The sequence below is a fragment of the Oncorhynchus clarkii genome, chromosome 1 (genome assembly GCF_045791955.1).
Source record: "Oncorhynchus clarkii lewisi isolate Uvic-CL-2024 chromosome 1, UVic_Ocla_1.0, whole genome shotgun sequence".
Lineage (NCBI taxonomy): Eukaryota > Metazoa > Chordata > Actinopteri > Salmoniformes > Salmonidae > Oncorhynchus > Oncorhynchus clarkii.
The window spans coordinates 9,753,673-9,772,342 of record NC_092147.1 but is presented as its reverse complement, the minus strand read 5'-3'; the positions used below and the strand labels follow the sequence as shown (position 1 = coordinate 9,772,342).

Here is an 18,670-nt window from a genome sequence, read left to right as displayed (position 1 = left end):
CAACTAAGTTACATAACCAATTCACGGGATTGGTTAACTCTTGAGATTCCTAGGGTCTCCACCGAGCTAGGTACAGTAAATCTGCTTTAAGTTTGAAAGCACCGTATCGCTGGAACAGAATTCAAAGTAAATTTCAAGTTGATGTTGTGTATTTTATTGTGTATATACTGTTTTTAAATTCAGCAAAAAAGAAACTTCCTCTCCCTGTCAACTGCGTTTATTTTCAGCATGTGTAAATATTTGTATGAACATAACAAGATACAACAACTTAGACATAAACTGAAAAGGTTTCACAGACATGTGACTAACAGAAATTGAATAATGTGTCCCTGCACAAAGGGGGGGTCAAAATCAAAAGTAACAGTCAGTATCTGGTGTGGCCACCAGCTGCATTAAGTACTGCAGTGCATCTACTCCTCATGGACTGCACCAGATTGCCATCTGTGAGATGTTACCTCACTCTTCCACCAAGGCACCTGCAAGTTCCCAGACATTTCTGGGGGGAATGGCCCTAGCCCTCACCCTCTGATCCAACAGGTCTCATACGTGCTCAATGGGATTGAGATCCGGGCTCTTCGCTGGCCATGGCAGAACACTGACATTCCTGTCTTGCAGGAAATCACACACAGAACAAGCAGTATGGCTGGTGGCATTGTCATGCTGGAGTGTCATGTCAGGATGAGCCTGCAGGAAGGGTACCACATGAGGGAGGAGGATGACTTCCCTGTAACGCACAGCGTAGAGATTGCCTGTAATGACAGCAAGCTCAGTCCGATGATGCTGTGACACACCGCCCCGACCAGGACGGATCCTCCACCTCCAAATCGATCCTGCTCCAGAGTACAGGCCTGGGTGTAACGCTCATTCCAACCATCACCCCTGGTGAGACAAACCCACGACACATCAGAGAAGAGCACTTTTTGCCAGTCCTGTCTGGTCCAGTGACGGTGGACTTATGCCAATAGGCAAAGTTCTTGCGGGACCTGCCTTGAAAAATTAAAGAAGAGACCACCACTTCAGACGCACAATAATTTAATAACCAACATTTCGACAAGACAAGCTGTCTTCATCAATGCCTTACAATACAAGCCCTCAGTCCAGCCACTCTCAGCCTATTGCGGACAGTCTGAGCACTGATGGAGGGATTGTGTGTTCCTGGTGTAACTCGGCCAGTTGTTGTTGCCATCCTGTACCTGTCCCACAGGCGTGATGTTCGGATGGACCGATCTGTGCAGGTGTTGTTACACGTGATCTGTCACTGCGAGGATGATCAGCTGTCTGTCCAGTCTCCCTGTAGCACTGTCTTAGGCTTCTCACAGTGCGGTCATTGCAATTTATTTCCCTGGCCACATCTGCAGTCCTCATGCCTCCTTGCAGCATGCCTAAGGCACGATCACACAGATGAGCAGGGACCCTGGGCATCTTTCTTTTGGTGTTTTTCAGAGTCCGTAGAAAGGCCTCTTTAGTGTCCTAAGTTTTCACAACTGTGACCTTAATTGCCTACCGTCTGTAAACTGTTAGTGTCCTAATGACCATTCCACAGGTGCATGTTCATTAATTGTTTATGGTTCATTGAGCAAGCATGGGAAACAGTGTTTAAACCCTGATATTGTGTCTGATCTCACAAACAATGTGAAGTAGCATTTCCTTTAAATTGTTTAACTTTGGTCAAACATTTCGGGTAGCCTTCCACTGTCACGCACTGACCATAGAGAGCTTTTTTATTCTCTATTTTGGTTAGGTCGGGGTGTTCCTTCTTGTGTATTTCTATGTTGACCTGGTATGGTTCCCAATCAGAGGCAGCTGTTTCTCGTTGTCTCTGATTGGGGAACATATTAGGCAGCCATTTCCCCACTGTGTTTTGTGGGATCTTGTTTTTGTGTTGTTGCCTGTGAGCACTCCAGAACGTCACATTTCGGTTATTCTTTATTGTTTTTATGTGTTTCATTAATTAAATATGTGGAACTCAGATCACCCTGCGCTTTGGTCTGAGTATGCTTCCAACGACGATCGTGACAGAAGATCCCACCACCAAAGGACCAAGAAGCGTGCCCAGGAGGAGAGGGCATCCTGTGCTTGGGAGGAGATAAAGGAGGAGAAGACATCCTGGACTTGGGAGGAAATTATTGCAGAAGACGAAAGCCTTCGGTGGAAGCAGACGCAAAGAGAGAAGGGAGGACAGCGAAGACGCCGGGGATCGCAGCCACATTGAAAGTCCAATTTTTTTGGGGGGGGCACACGGAGCTGAGGGGGGAGCCAGAGCCAGTCTGGGAGAAGAGGGAGAAACTGGAGGACAGTGAACGGAGAGAGTCAGAGACCGTCAGTGCGCTGATGAAGAAACTGGAGGAGAGAGAGATGAGAGTTGTTGTGTTGGTGTATGATGCACGACATTCGCCGTAAGGAGCATGTCATCAGTTTGCTGCCACATGAGTCGGCTCTCCGTACTCGTCCTGAGGAGCATGCTAGCAGTCTGGTTAAAACTGTGCCGGCTCCACGCACCAGGTCTCCAGTACGCCTCCACAGCCCTGTACATCCTGTGCCAGCTCTCCCCACTCGCCTTGTGGAGCATGTCATTTGTCCGGTACCATGTGTGCTGGCTCTATGCACCAGGTCTCCAGTGCGCCTCCACAGCCCAGTACGTCCTGTGCTAGCTCTCCGCACTCGCCGTGCAAAGTGTGTCATCGTTCCTGTACAATTTGTGCCGGCTATATGCACCAGGTCTCCAGTGCGCCTCCAAAGCCCAGTACATCCTATTCCAGCTCCTCGCACACGCCCTGAAGTGCATGTCACCAGTCCTGTGGCACCTGTACTGGCTCCACGTGCTCGGCCTCTAGTGCACATCCCCAGGCCGGAACCTCCTACGACGGTCCACAGACTGGAACCTCCTACAACGGTCCACAGTCCGGAACCTCCTGAGACGGTCCACAACCTCCTGCAACGGTCCACGGTCCGGAACCTCCAGCGACGGTCAACGGTCCGGAACCTCCAGCTCCATGGCCGAAGCCTTCCCCTGCACCGATGCCCAGTCCAAGCACGTCATACAGTCCAGCTCCAAGGCCAGAGTCTTCTTCTGCGCCGGTGCCCAGTCCAGGCACAGAGTCCAGTCTTGCCCCCATGTCAGGAGCCTTCCTCTGCACCGGTGCTAAGTCAAGGCACGGCGGCCAACTCAGCTCCATGGCCGGAGTCTTCCTCGGCACCGGTGCCCAGTCCGGGTGCGGCGTCCAACCCAGTTCCATGGCCGGGGCCCTCCTCAACGCCGAGGCCCAGTCCGAGCACGGCGTTCTACCCGGCTCCATGGCCGGACCCGTGGTCTGGGCGGGGGCTAAGACCCGTACCGGAGCCACCACCGACACTAGTCAGTGTGGGTTACTGTCACACCCTGACCATAAAGTGCCCTTTTATTCTCTATTTTGGTTAGGTCGGGTGTGACTAGGGGGGGGGGGGGGGGGTGTTCCTTCAAGGTTGTGTATTTCTATGTTGGCCTGGTATGGTTCCCAATCAGAGGCAGCTGTTTATTGTTGTCTCTGATTGGGGAGCATATTAGGCAGCCATTTGCCCACTGTGTTTTGTGGGATCTTGTTTTTGTGTTGTTGCCTGTGAGCACTCCAGAACGTTACGTTTCGATTATTCTTTTTGTGCGTTTCATTAAATAAATATGTGGAATCCAGATCACGCTGCGCTTTGGTCCGAGTATGCTTCCAACGACGACCGTGACATCCACAAGCTTCCCACAACAAGCTGGGTGAATTTTGGCCCATTCCTCCTGACAGAGCTGGTGTAACTGAGTCAGGTTTGTAAGGCCTCCTTGCTCGCACACGCTTTTTCAGTTCTGCCGACAAATTTTCTATAGGATTGCGGTCAGGGCTTTGTGATGGCCACTCCAATACCTTGACTTGGTTGTCCTTAAGCCATTTTGCCATCAACTTTGGAAGTATGCTTGTGGTCATTGTCCATTTGCGAGCAAGCTTTAACTTCCTGACTGAGATGTTGCTTCAATATGTCCACATAAGTTTCCAGCCTCATGATGCCATCTATTTTGTGAAATGCACCAGTCCCTCCTGCAGCAAAGCACCCTCACAACATGATGCTGCCACCCCCATGCTTCATGGTTGGGATGGTATTCTTCGGCTTACAAGCCTCCCCCTTTTCCTCCAAATATAATGATGGTGATTATGGCCAAACAGTTCCATTTTTCTTTCATCAGACCAGAGGACATTTCTCCAAAAAGTACTATCTTTGTCCCCATTTGCAGTCTGGCTTTTTTATGGCAGTTTTGGAGCAGTAGCTTCTTCCTTGCTGAGCGGCCTTTCAGGTTTTGTCGATATAGGACTCATTTTACTGTGGATATAGATAATTTTGTACCTGTTTCCTTAAGCATCTTCATAAGGTCCTTTGCTGTTGTTCTGGGATTGATTTGCACTTTCGCACCAACGTACGTTCATCTCTATGAGACAGAATGCATCTCCTTCCTGAGCGGTATGATGTCTGCGTGGTCCCATGGTGTTTATACTTGCGTACTATTGTTTGCACAGATGAATGTGGTACCTTCAGGCATTTGGAAATTGTTCCCAAGGATAGACCAGACTTGTGGAGGTCTACCATTTTTTTCTGAAGTCTTGGCTGATTTCTTTTAATTTTCCCTTGATGTCAGGCAAAGAGGCACTGAGCTTGGAGGTAGGCCTTGAAATACACCCACAGGTACACCTCCAATTGACTCAAATTATGTCAATTAGCCTATCAGAATCTTGTAAAGCCATGACATCATTTTCTGGAATGTTCAAGATGTTTAAAGGCACAGTCAATTTACTATATGTAAACGTATGACCCACTGGAAATGTGATACAGTGAATTACAAGTGAAATAATCTGTCTGTAAAGAATTGTTGGAAAAAGTACTTGTGTTATGCACAAAGTAGATATCCTAACCGACTTGCCAAAACTATATTATGTTTCCAAAAAAAATGTGGAGTGGTTGAAAAACGAGTTTTAATGACTGGAAACCTAGGTTTTATGTAACCTTCCGACTTCAACTGTATGAGTGATAGTGTAATCAATGTGTAATAACTACTTTAAAAAGAAGGAACGCGTGAAATTATTATGTGATGTGCAGTCATATTCAGGTCCTGATTGGTCACCAAGCTTATTTACTCGTCAAATAGTGTTATTTGACACATCAAATGGTGTTAAAACTTCTTATGGCTGAGATCCCGCTAACGGGATCGATATGACAACAGCCAGTGAAAGTGCAGGGCGCCAAATTCAAAACAACAGAAATTGCATAATTAAAATTCCTCAGACATACAAGTATTTCACACTATTTTAAAGATACACTTCTTGTTAATCCCACCACAGTGTCCGATTTCAAATAGGCTTTACGGCGAAAGCACCACAAACGATTATGTTAGGTCAGAGCCAAGTCACAGAAAAACACAGCCACTTTTCCCGCCAAAGAGAGGAGTCACAAAAATCAGAAATAGAGATAGAATTAATCACTAATCTTTGATTATCTTCATCAGATGACACTCATAGGACTTCATGTTACACAATACATGTATGTTTTCTTCGATAAAGTTCATATTTATATAAAAAAAATCTCAGTATACATTGGCGCGTTATGTTCAGTAGTGCCAAAAACATCCAGTGATTTTGCAGAGAGCCACATCAATTTACAGAAATACTCATTATAAATGTTGATGAAAATACAAGTGTTTTACATGGAACTTTAGATACATTTCAAAAAAAGCTTTACGGAAAAAGCAAACCATGCAAAAATCTGAGTACGGCGCTCAGAGCCCAAACAAGCCAAAATGATATCCGCCATATTGTGCAGTCAACAGAAGTCAGAAATAACATTATAAATATTCACTTACCTTTGATGATCTTCATCAGAATGCACTCCCAGGAATTCCAGTTCCACAGTAAATGTTTGTTTTGTTCGATAATGTCCATCATTTATGTCCAAATTCCTCCTTGATGTTCGTGCGTTCAGCCCAGTAATCCAACTTCATGGCGCACGAGCAGACGAAAATTCAAAAAGTTCCATTACAGTCCGAAGAAACATGTCAAACAAAATATAGAATCAATCTTTAGGCTGTTTTTAAAATGAATCTTCAATAATATTCCAACCAGAGAATTCCTTTGTCTGTAGATAAGCAATGGAACAGAGCTCGCTCTCATGTGAATGAGCATCACGAGCTCAAGGCATTCTGGCAGACCTCTGACTCATTCCACTCTCATTCTCCCCCACTTCACAGTAGAACCCTCAAACAAAGTTCTAAAGACTGTTGACATCTATTGGAAGCTGTAGGAAGTGCAACATGACCAATATCCCACTGTATCTTCAATAGGGAATTAATTGAAAAACGACCAACCTCAGATTTCCCACTTCCTGGTTGGATTTTTTCTCAGGTTTTTGCATACCATATGAGTTCTGTTATACTCACAGACATCATTCAAACAGTTTTAGAAATTTCAGAGTGTTTTCTATCCAAATATATGAATAATATGCATATATTAGCAACTGGAACTGAGTAGTGTGGGAGCAAGCTGTACATATCGGGACAAACATAATACTGTATCACAAGAGGAAGATACACTTAGAGGGCATTTGTCATTCTGGTAAAATGCATTGTCTATTGTATAGGACAGGAAACCAAAGTAAGGCCATGAGAGCATAGGACAGCTGGACATACCAAGGTCAGAGGGACATACAAAGGAGGGGGTCAGCCAAATGACCAACTGATGGACTATAGACATAGGGCATATATTTTTAGGACATGAAGAGAAGAGACACATAGTCTACTAGTCCTAATATGGACAGACATACCAAAGACCACACCAAGCTAAACATAAGGGGCCCATAGGATAAGATGGGCATGTATTATTTTTGGGACATGAAGAGGTCCTGTCACCATTATAACTTAACTAAATGCAGATATGGGCGTTATTGGGCATGAACAAGCAGGATGCACAGATTGGGATATAATGGTGGCAGATGGACTGAGGGAAGTAACTTCATTTGCATGTGGGATGGACTCATATGTTGTATGTGTATAAATACAGAGCCAGTGCTCTGGAAAAGGGTGTGTTCCGCGGACCATCTAGGCTTCTGATATGTTTGTATTAAAAGCCTATATTGAATTCACAAGTTCTTGTAAGTGTTATATTTAGTAAACAATCCTCCACGACAGTAGCAGGCAGTTTAATCTGGGCACCTCTGGGCACCTTATTCATCTAAGCTACTCAATACTGCCCCCAGCCATAAGAAGTTTTAAATAGTATATTTTTTGACACGCAAAGACCCAAACTCGTTCCATAGAAATCCTGGTTGAGAATGAAACGACTGAATAAATGAACAACGAAACTGCACAGCTGTCACGCCCTGACCTGGTTAGGTCAGGGTGTGACTAGGGTGGGTACTCTAGTGTTGTATGTCTAGGGTTTTGTATGTCTAGGGTTGTTGTAGGTCTAGGGGTTTTTGTATTTCTATGTTGGCCTGATATGGTTCCCAATCAGAGACAGATGTTTATCGTTGTCTCTGATTGGGAATCATATTTAGGCAGCACTGTTGCCCACTTTCTGGTGTGGGATCTTGTCTATGTGTAGTTGCCTGTCAGCACTATATTGTATAGCGTCATGTTTTGGTTGTTATTTTGTTAGTTTGTTCAGGGTTCATTCTTTAAATAAATCAGAATGTACGCATACGATGCTGCGCCTTGGTCCAAGCCTTATGACCAACGTGACAACAGCAAGTAAGTGAAAGAAATAGGTTTTGCCAACAAAATAAGATTTTGGTCAATGTGGTGTGTGTGTGTGTGTGTGTGTGTGTGTGTGTGTGTGTGTGTGTGTGTAACCTTTATTTAACTAGGCAAGTCAGTTAAGAACAAATTCTTATTTAGAATGATGGCCTACCCCGGCCAAACCCGGACGACACTGGGCCAATTGTGCGCCGCCCTATGGGACTCCCAATCACGGCCGGATGTGATACAGCCTGGATTCGAACCAGGGACTGTAGTGATGGCTCTTGCACTGAGATGCAGTGCCTTAGACCTGCTGCGTCCATATGTGTGTGTTACTATTTAACTGTACTAGAATGCTTAAAAGGCCTCTAAAACTTTAAATATTGGTTATAGGTATAATTTTTTTTGGCAAGGAAAATATCGGATACCGGTATCGGCCAAAAATGTCATATCAGTGCATCACTATCCAGCACTGCACATAAACATGACTGCCTAGATATGACATTTGATGGCAGTGTTATCATCCCAATCTAAAGCATGTAACATCTTGTTAAGGCACAATAACACTTTGCAATGGCCAAATCAGTGCCTGTCTTGGCTCCCTGCCTTCCCATCACCCCAAATGCAGAGAGGTGACAAAACATTCCTCCCCTCCACTAATTAAAGCCTAGAAGAAAAGCTCCCTCCTCCCATCTCCTCTCCTAAAGCTTTAAAGCTCTCATCTGGTTGAGCCCCCCCCTGATTGACACTCACTAGTTCCCATACACTGCTAGAAATGTGAAGTGTTGCAGGGATGGAAGGAGGGAATATACCTCCTGGAATATACAGGGTCTGAGATCATCTACCTTTGATCTAAAGAGCAGGAACATAGACTTCATCAAAGAAATTGGAAATACAGACATTGTCATCCTACAAGAAACATGGTATAAAGGAGACGGACCCACTGGTTGCCATCTAGGCTACAGAGAGCTGGTAGTCCCATCCACCAAAATACCAGATGTGAAACAGGGAAGAGACTCAGGGGGTATGCTAATTTGGTATAGAGTAGACCTAACCCACTCTATTAAATTAGTCAAAACAGGAACATTTTACATCTGGATAGAAATTAATAAGGAAATGATCTCAACTGAGAAAAATGTCCTCATGTGTGCTACCTATATACCCCCAATAGAATCCCTATACTTTAACAGCTTCTCCATCTTAGAGGGAGAGATAAACAATTTCCAGGCCCAGGGACATGCACTAGTCTGTGGCGACCTAAATGCCAGAACTGGACAAGAACCTGACACCCTCAGCACACCGGGGGGACAAACACCTACATGGAGGGGACAGCGTTCCCTCCCCCATATGCCCCCCTAGGCACAACTATGACAATATAACAAAAACAACGGGTCACAACTCCTGCAGCTCTGTCGCAAGCTGGGTATGTACATAGTCAATGGTGGTACATAGTCAATGGACTCCTATTGTAGGTACACATATAGCTCATATCTTGGCAATAGTACTATAGACTACTTTATCACTGATCTCAACCCAGAGTTTCTCAGAACGTTCACAGTCAGTCCACTGACACCCCTATCAGATCACAGCAAAATCACACTCTACTTGAACAGAGCATTGCTCAGTCATGAGGCATCAAAGCCAAAAGAGCTGAATAATATTAAGATATGCTATAGATGGAAGGAGAGTAGTGTGTAAATCTACCAAAAAACAACAACAAATTCAATCCCTTCTAGACAATTTCCTGGACAAGATGTTTTACTGTAATAATGAAGGTGTAAACCTGGTATCAAATCTAAACATGTCAAACATGAACAATGACAATGGTTTGATGGCTTGATGAAGAATGCAAAAACCTAGGAAAGTAATTGAGAAACCTGTCTAACCAAAAACATAGAGACCCAGAAAACCTGAGTCTACGCCTTCACAATGGTGAATCACTAAAACAATACAGAAATACACTACGGAAAAAGAAGGAACAGCACGTCAGAAATCAGCTCAATGTAAGTGAAGAATCCATAGACTAACCACTTCTGGGAAAATTGGAAAACACTAAACAAACAACAACACAAAGAATTGTAGATCATTTGTAAAAATCCAAATAGCTTCACAGATCTTCTTTGGAAAGGGTTTAAACACTGTTTCCCATGCTTGTTCAATGAACCATAAACAATTAATGAACATGCACCTGTGGAGCGGTCTTTAAGACACTAACAGCTTACAGACGGTAGGCAATTAAGGTCACAGTTATGAAAAGTTAGGACACTAAAGAGGCCCTTCTACTGACTCTGAAAAACACCAAAAGAAAGATGCCCAGGGTCCCTGCTCATCTGCGTGAACGTGCCTTAGGCATGCTGCAAGGAGACATGAGGACTGCAGATGTGGCCAGGGCAATAAATTACAATGTCCGTACTGTGAGATGCCTAAGACAGCGCTACAGGGAGACAGGACGGACAGCTGATCGTCCTCGCAGTGGCAGACCACGTGTAACAACACCGGCACAGGATTGGTACATCCAAACATCACACCTGTGGGACAGATACAGGATGGCAACAACAACTGGCCGAGTTACACCAGGAACGCACAATCCCTCCATCAGTACTCAGACTGTCCGCAATAGGCAGAGAGAGGCTGAACTGTGGGCTTGTAGGCCTGTTGTAAGGCAGTTCCTCACCAGACATCAGACACCAGTCGCTGGACCAGACAGGACTGGCAAAAAGTGCTCTTCACTGACGAGTCACGGTTTTGTCTCACCAGGGTTGATGGTCGGATTTGCGTTTATCGTTGAAGGAATGAGCATTACACCGAGGCCTGTACTCTGGAGCGGGATCGATTTTGGAGGTGGAGGCTCCATCATGGCTGTTATTGCAGGCAATCTCAACACTGTGCGTTACAGGGAAGACATCCTTTCCCCTCATGTGGTACCCTTCCTGTAGACTCATCCTGACATGACCCTCCAGCATGACAATGCCACCAGCCATACTGCTCGGTCTGTGGATGATTTCCTGCAAGACAGGAATGTCAGTGTTCTGCAATGGCCAGCGAAGATCCCGGATCTCAATCCCATTGAGCACATCTGGGACCTGTTGGATCAGAGGGTGAGGGCTAAGGCCATTCCCCCCCAGAAATGTCTGGGACCTGTTGGATCGGAGGGTGAGGGCTAGGGCCATTCCCCCCCAGAAATGTTCTGGACCATGCAGGTGCCCTGGTGGAAGAGTGGGGTAACATCTCACAGCAAGAACTGGCAAGTATGGTGCAGTCCATGAGGAAGAGATGCACTGCAGTACAGTCGACTGTGAGAGGACGTTTTTTTTTTGTTGCTGAGTTTATACATGATCAAATACAAATCTTAGAATCAACTATTCAAAACTACCAGAACCCGCTGGATTCTCCAATTACCTTGAATGAACTACAGGACAAAATAAAATCCCTCCAACCCAAAAAGGTCTGTGGTGTTGATGGTATCCTCAATGATATGATAAATTATACAGACAACAAATTCCATTGACTATACTAAAACCCTTTAACATCATCCTTAGCTCTGGAATCTTCCCCAATATTTGGAACCATGGACTGATCACCTCAATCCACAAAAGTGGAGACACATTTTACACCAATAACTACCATGGGGTATGCGTCAACAGCAACCTTGGGAAAATCCTCTGCACTATCATTAACATAAGACTTGTACTTTTCCTCAGTGAAAACAATGTATTGAGCAAATGTAAAATTGGCTTTTACCAAATTGTCGTACCACAGACCACGTATTCACCCTGCACACCCTAATTGACAAACAAACAAACCAAAACAAAGACAAAGTCTTCTAATGCTTTGTTGATTTCAAAAAAGCCTTCGACTCAATTTGGCATGAGGTTCTGCTATACAAATTGATGGAAAGTGGTGTTAGGTGGGAAAAACATTCAACGTTATAAAATCCATGTACATAAACCACAAGTGTGCATTTAAAATAGGCAAAAAGCACACACATTTCTTTTCACGGGGCCATGGGGTGAGACAGTGATGCAGCGTAAGCCCCACCCTCTTCAACATATATATCATAGAGTTGGAGAGAGCACTGCAGCACCCGTCCTCACCCTTCTAGAATCTGAAGTGAAATGTCTACTGTTTACTGATGATCTGGTGCTTCTGTCTCCAACCAAGGAGGGCCTCCAGCAGCACCTAGATATTCTGCACAGATTTCCAAAAAAGGACCAGTCGCCAGGATCGCAAATATAAAGTCCATCTAGACATCGTTTCACAAGAACACACAAAAAAACTATACATACATTGGCCTAAACATCAGCGCCACAGGTAACTTCCACAAAGCTGTGAACAAGATGACAAGGCAAGAAGGGCATTCTATGCCATCAAAAGGAACATAAAATTTGACATACCAGTTAGGATCTGGCTAAAAATACTTTAATCAGTTATAGTATCCATTGCTCTTTATGGTTGTGAGGTCTGGGGTCCGCTCACCAACCAATAATTCACAAAATGGAACAAACACCAAATTGAGACTCTGCATGCAGAATTCTGTTAAAATATCCTCAGTGTACAACGTAGAACACCAAAAAATGCATGCAGAGCAGAATTAGGCCGATACCCACTAATTGTCAAAATCCAGAAAAGAGACGTTAAATTCTACAACCACCTAAAAGGAAGCGATTCTCAAACCTTCCATAACAAAGCCATCACCTACAGAGAGATGAACCTGGAGAAGAGTCCCCTAAGCAAGCTGGTCCTTGGGCTCTGTTCACAAACACAAACAGAGCCCCAGGACAGCAACACAATTAGACCCAACCAAATCATGAGAAAACAAAAAGATAATTACTTGACACATTGAACAGAATTAACAAAAAAACAGAGCAAACTAGAATGCTATTTGGCCCTAAACAGAGAGTACACTGTGGCAGACTACCTGTGACTGACACAAACTTAAGGAAAGCTTTGACTATGTACAGACTCAGTGAGCATAGCCTTGCTATTGAGAAAGGCCGCCTTTGGCAGTCCTGGCTCTCAAGAGAAGACGGGCTATGTGCACTGCCCACAAAATTAGGTGGAATCTGAGCTGCACTTCCTAACCTCCTTCCAAATGTAGGACCATATTAGAGACATAGATTTCCCTCAGATTACACAGATCAACAAAGTATTCGAAAACAAACACGATTTTGATAAACTCCCATATCTACTGGGTGAAATTCCACAGTGTGCCATCACAGCAGCAAGATTTGTGACCTGTTGCCACAAGAAAATACAATACAACCCATACAGTGCCTTGCAAAAGTATTCACCCCCTTGGCGTTTTTCCTATTTTGTTGCATTACAACCTGTAATTTAAATTTACATTTATTTGGATTTCATGTAATGGACATACACAAAATAGTCCAAATTGGTGAAGTGAAATTTTAAAAATTATTACCTTCAGAAGTCACATAATTAGTTAGATTGCACACAGGTGGACTTTATTTAAGTGTCACATTATCTGCCACATGATTTCAGTATATTTACACCTGTTCTGAAAGGCCCCAGTCTGAAACACTACCAAGCAAGGGGCACCACCAAGCAATCGGCACTATAAAGACCGAAGAGCTCTCCAAACAGGTCAGGGACAACGTTTTGGAGAAGTACAGATCAGGGTTGGGTTATTTAAAACTAGCCAAAACTTTGAACATCCCACAGAGCACCATTAAATCCATTATTAAAAAAATGGAAGGAATATGGCACCACAACAAATCTGTCAAGAGAGGGCCGCCCACCAAAACTCAGGGACCAGGCAAGGAGGGCATTAATCAGAGATGCAACAAAGAGACCAAAGATAACCCTGAAGGAGCTGGAAAGCTCCACCGCGGAGATTGGAGTATCTGTCCATTTGACCACTTTAAGCCGTACACTCCACAGAGCTGGGCTTTTTTTATGTTTTACCTTTATTTAACTAGGCAAGTCAGTTAAGAACAAATTATTATTTTCAATGATGGCTTAGGAACAGTGGGTTAACTGCCTGTTCAGGGGCAGAATGACAGATTTGTACCTTGTCAGCTTGGGGATTTGAACTTGCAACCTTCCGGTTACTAGTCCAACACTCTAACCACTCTAACCTGCCGCCCCACTAGGCTACCCTACCACTTTACGGAAGAGTGGCCAGAAAAAATTAATTACTTAAAGAAAAAAAAAATTGTGTTTGCCAAAAGGCATGTGGGAGACCCCCCAAACATATGAAAGAAGGTACTCTGGTCAGATGAGATTAAAATTGAGCTTTTTGGCATCAAGAAAAACACTATGTCTGGCGCAAACCCAACACCTCTCGTCACCCCGAGAACACCATCCCCACAGTGAAGCATGGTGGTGGCAGCATCATGCTGTGGGGATGTTTTTCATCGGCAGGGACTGGGAAACTGGTCAGAATTGAAGGAATGATGGATGGAGCTAAATACAGGGAAATTCTTGAGGAAAACCTGTTTCAGTCTTCCAGAGATTTGAGACTGGGACGGAGGTTTACTTTCCAGCAGGTCAATGACCCAAAGCATACTGCTAAAGCAACACATGAGTGTGGTTTAAGGGGAAACATTTAAATGTCTTGGAATGGCCAAGTCAAAGCCCAAACCTCAATCCAATTGAGAATCTGTGGTACGACTTAAAGATTGCTGTACACCAGCGGAACCCATCCAATTTGAAGGAGATGGAGCAGTTTTGCCTTAAAGAATGGGCAAAAATGCCATTGGCTAGATGTGCCAAGCTTATAGAGACGTACCCCACGAGACTTGCAGCTGTAATTGCTGTAAATGTGTCTTTGCAAAGTATTGACTTTGGGGGTGGTGAATAGTTATGCACGCTCAAGTTTTCAGTTTTTTTTTTCTTATTTATTTTTTGTTTCACTATAAAATATAATTTGTATCTTCAAAGTGGTAGGCATGTTGTGTCAATGAAATGATACAAACCCCCCAAAAAATCTATTTTAATTCCAGGTTGTAAGGCAACAAAATAGGAAAAATGCCAAGGGGGTGAATACTTTCGCAAGCCACTGTGTTTTTGTTTATTTATTTTCCCTTTTTTACTTTAACCATTTGCACATCATTACAACACTGTATATATACATAATATGACATTTGTAATGTCTTTATTATTTTGGAACTTCTGTGAATGTAATGTTTACTGTTCATTTTTATTGTTTGTTTCACTTTTGTATATTATCTACTTCCCTTGCTTTGGCAATGTTAACATATGTTTCCCATGCCAATAAAGACCCTTGAATGAAATGTAATTGAATTGAGAGGGGTCGGGGCAAGGTTAGAGGCCAGCAATACAAGGATTCATTTGGAGGGCAGGAGGGAGAGGAGATTGTCTTCTAGGCTGCACCCTCATCAGTGAGCAGAGGAGGACACACCTTTATGGTTCTGGTGGTGGGACAGAGTTACAGTATAGGGTTAATGAAGGCTCTACCGCTTCAGTCTTTACCTCACATTTTAATGGAGTAGTGCAATTCAATAGATATTGTGTAGAAAAGAGATGCACCGGATTGATATACAGTACCAGTCAAACGTTTGGACACACGTTTGGACACATTCAAAGGTTTTTCTTTATTTTTACTATTTTCTACTATGAAATAACACATATGGAATCATGTAGTGACCAACAAAGTGTTAAACAACTCTAAATATATTTTATAATTGAGATTCTTCAAAGTATCACCCATTTTCCTCGATGACAGCTTTGCACACTCTTGGCATTCTCTCAACCAGCTTCGGGAGGCTGTCACCTGGAAGGTATTTCAATTAACTGTCATCACGGCAATGGGTGGATACTTTGAAGAATCTAAAATCTAAAATATATTTTGATGTGTTTAACACTTTTTTGCTTACTACATGATTCCATATGTGTTATTTAATAGTTTTGATGGCTTCACTATTATTCTACAATGAAGAAAATAGTAAAAAATAAAGAAAAACCCTTGAATAAGTAGGTGTGTCCAAACCTTTGACTGGCACTGTACATACTCTGACTGCATTGAAGTACTCCTCTTTGTCAGTGTGTCTAACTGGGTTTGAACTCAGGTCTCTAGGGTGCAATATGATTGTAAACCTGCTGAGGTAAAGCCTACGCATTAGTTTGGGAAACTAATGCACGTCTTCAGGTAAAGCAAGGTTTCTCATGACACACACGTGTTTTAATGGTATCACCGAACATGTTTTAATGGTATCACAATATGATTCACTAAAATGGTTTTGAGATCTAGGCCCTGCTACATTGGCCCATACAGAAAATCCTTTGTGGTCTTATGAGGAGTATGCACTTTTCTTTTATGCCACACTGGCTGCATGAAGGGGAGGGAAGTCTTCACATCCTCTCTCACACATTGGTATTTTTCATGCCACCTTTTATTCCATCTAATCCCCGGAAAGGAGGCTGCAGATGCTGATGGACAGCACGGCTGGAAGGGCGTAGGCAACGCCATGACTTCATCACGTCAAGTGGAAGAACTAGACTCGGGAGGGTGAGAAAGTAGCCCACGGGAGGGTCGTCACAAGTTAGCACAGCCACAAAGTCATAAGCCCCGCCTATTTATACAATGTATCAGATTTTTTACGTAAGCCTAACTTTAACCACACTGCTAAAGTTATGCCTAACGCTAACCTTAAATTAAGACCAAAAAGTTTAGAAAAAAATGCTTTTATTTTTACGATATTTACTTTGTGGCTGTGGTAACTATTGACAAACCCACGGCAGTGGAGGAGAAAGAAGGAGGGAGCTGCGAGTAGAAGGGTGGGCGAAAAAGGAGGGGGACGAGAGAGGAGAAGAGGAGGGCGCTATGACATCACCCTCCATCCAAACGTGGACAGCTGTGGTTTCTCCAAGCGCGGCTGAACAGAACTGCGATACCACACGCGTCCGAGCAACCTGCGCTATCGGGGGATTTAAACACTACTCAGCGCTAGAACCCAAACCGCTTCTCTGGATCTGCCGCAGGACGCTCGCATACGGGATTATTGTTTATTTGTTTATTTGAACAAGAAGATGTGAGTTTTTTGTGTGAATGCACGATAAGAAAGAGAGGAACTCCATCGCTGATAAAGGTAGGAACAAATGTCTTTTTTTCTAACGGAGTTGTATTTGTATGCTTTGAGGTTCTTCTTTAAAGGAGAAACTATGTATTTCAACTGGTTCTACATTGTGGAATGCGCGACAGGCAGTCTGCGTCCGATAGTGCCTCTGTCCATACTTGTGAATTCAGCTGACCCAGTAGCCTATGAGGTGGATGCAGGCTGCTAGTGGTACCTAAAGAGCAGCTCTCAAGAGTACTCAGATGCCGAACTCGGATGCTATACAAAGTACTTGCTCGACGGACCAAGAAGCGGCGGGGTAGAGCTGACGCGGATACCGCAAAGGTTAGGTGACACTGGTAACCCTACTCCGTAGCCAAAAAATGTGCCGGATGCCCTCCTCTCATATTCTTGTACAGAGCAATCTACTGGTGTGGGCAAACGTTATAGCGGTTTCAAAAATAGCTTGTTATAAAGAAATGTAGAGTAGGGTAGCCTACAGTCGCATCACCGTAGTTTAGACGTTATTGACGTGTCCGTTTGTTGGTTATTACAAGTTTATTCACTTTATTTGATTTAAAATAGCCTTACTGGGTATTTGTTTAACGCAACCATTTGTTACAGTATAAATCCTTGAAGTGTCAGATGTAGTTATGAATAACGCATTACTGAATCCTCTTCAGTGAGAAGGTGTATATCTCCACGGGGGTGTACATTAACGAAGCCAACCATGAGAGGCGTTTGCTTAGCATTTAAGACCACCATTCATATGAATGTAGACTATCCGCCCGGACGAAATCACTTCATACATTCATAGCCTTTTGATTATAAACGGCACGCTACCGGATACTGTACGTTTCAAGAGTTGAATGATATCACACAACATCAACTTGATATCTTGTAGGGGTAGCCCAATGCAAAATGTTGAACATGCATTATTGACATGTGCCTTTATCGTAAAGCGTATCTGACTCTGATCCATGTTTGCGCATTCAATTGCGGGGTTCTTTTCTTCGCCAGGGATTTAGATGTTTAGTTGTGGTGCGTTTTTTCAGGGTGCGCTCTCAAATCCATTCATTGAAAGGTGGAGTCACTCAGGACACGGGAACAGTGGTGGCTGGTGATTGATTGTCTGAGTGCAGGTGACACCCTTGTTTAATGTCATTATCCTATTCCAACCGCATTGACTGTTTAATGTCATTATCCTATTCCAACCGCATTGACTGTTTCATGTCATTATCCTATTCCAACCACCTTGACTGTTTAATGCCATTATCCTAAACTCTACGAATAAACTCTATCACTTGCGAAATTTGGACTGACTCCTCTCTCTCTCCTGAATGCCCATAAGCATCTGAGAGGACATTTCTCCTTGACTGTTTAATGGCATTATCCTATTTCAACCACCTTGACTAGTGGAGATATTTTACCTGAAGAGAGTACAGGTTGCTGTTGATTTTAGTCTTATTTTTAGTATTTTATGTATACTCTACATAATTACTTATTTTGCCCTTTGTACTGCCTTTTGGTGTCTATTTGTTAGCCCATATGGAAAATAAACGTTTTCTCCTCAAGTTGGCTAGCTGGGGTTTTACTATTCGCAACATACATTTAGCATACATAGACGAGCACACAGCGATTGACTTCGCATATTATGTGGATTTGTTAGGATGGAGATTATAAATATTTGGCACACAAACATCATGAAAAACGTTAGAAAATGTTTTATTACAAAACATATTTCCTTATTGCCCAAATAGTAGAATATTAAAATGCGCAACAGCGGCAGCCAACAATCAAACCAATTCCCCAATTAGTCTTAAAGACTTTTGAGGAACATAGGCATTGTTATTTTTTTATTGAAAAGGGGAAGACGAAAATACGAAATCTTCAATAG

The 18,670-nt window shown here is 43.4% G+C and overlaps 1 protein-coding gene across 4 annotated transcripts in view; it reads left to right on the top strand.

Annotated features, from left to right (window-relative positions):
* Window positions 1-16,732: 16,732 nt before the first annotated feature.
* Window positions 16,733-18,670, top strand: part of LOC139420041 (protein tyrosine phosphatase receptor type Sa) — a 367,333-nt gene continuing 365,395 nt past the window's right edge. For all 4 annotated transcript variants that reach the window (XM_071170075.1, XM_071169830.1, XM_071170161.1 and 1 more), the window contains exon 1: window positions 16,733-16,806. The gene's annotated coding sequence lies outside the window, so the exon portion shown is untranslated. The remainder of the gene's footprint in view (window positions 16,807-18,670) is intronic.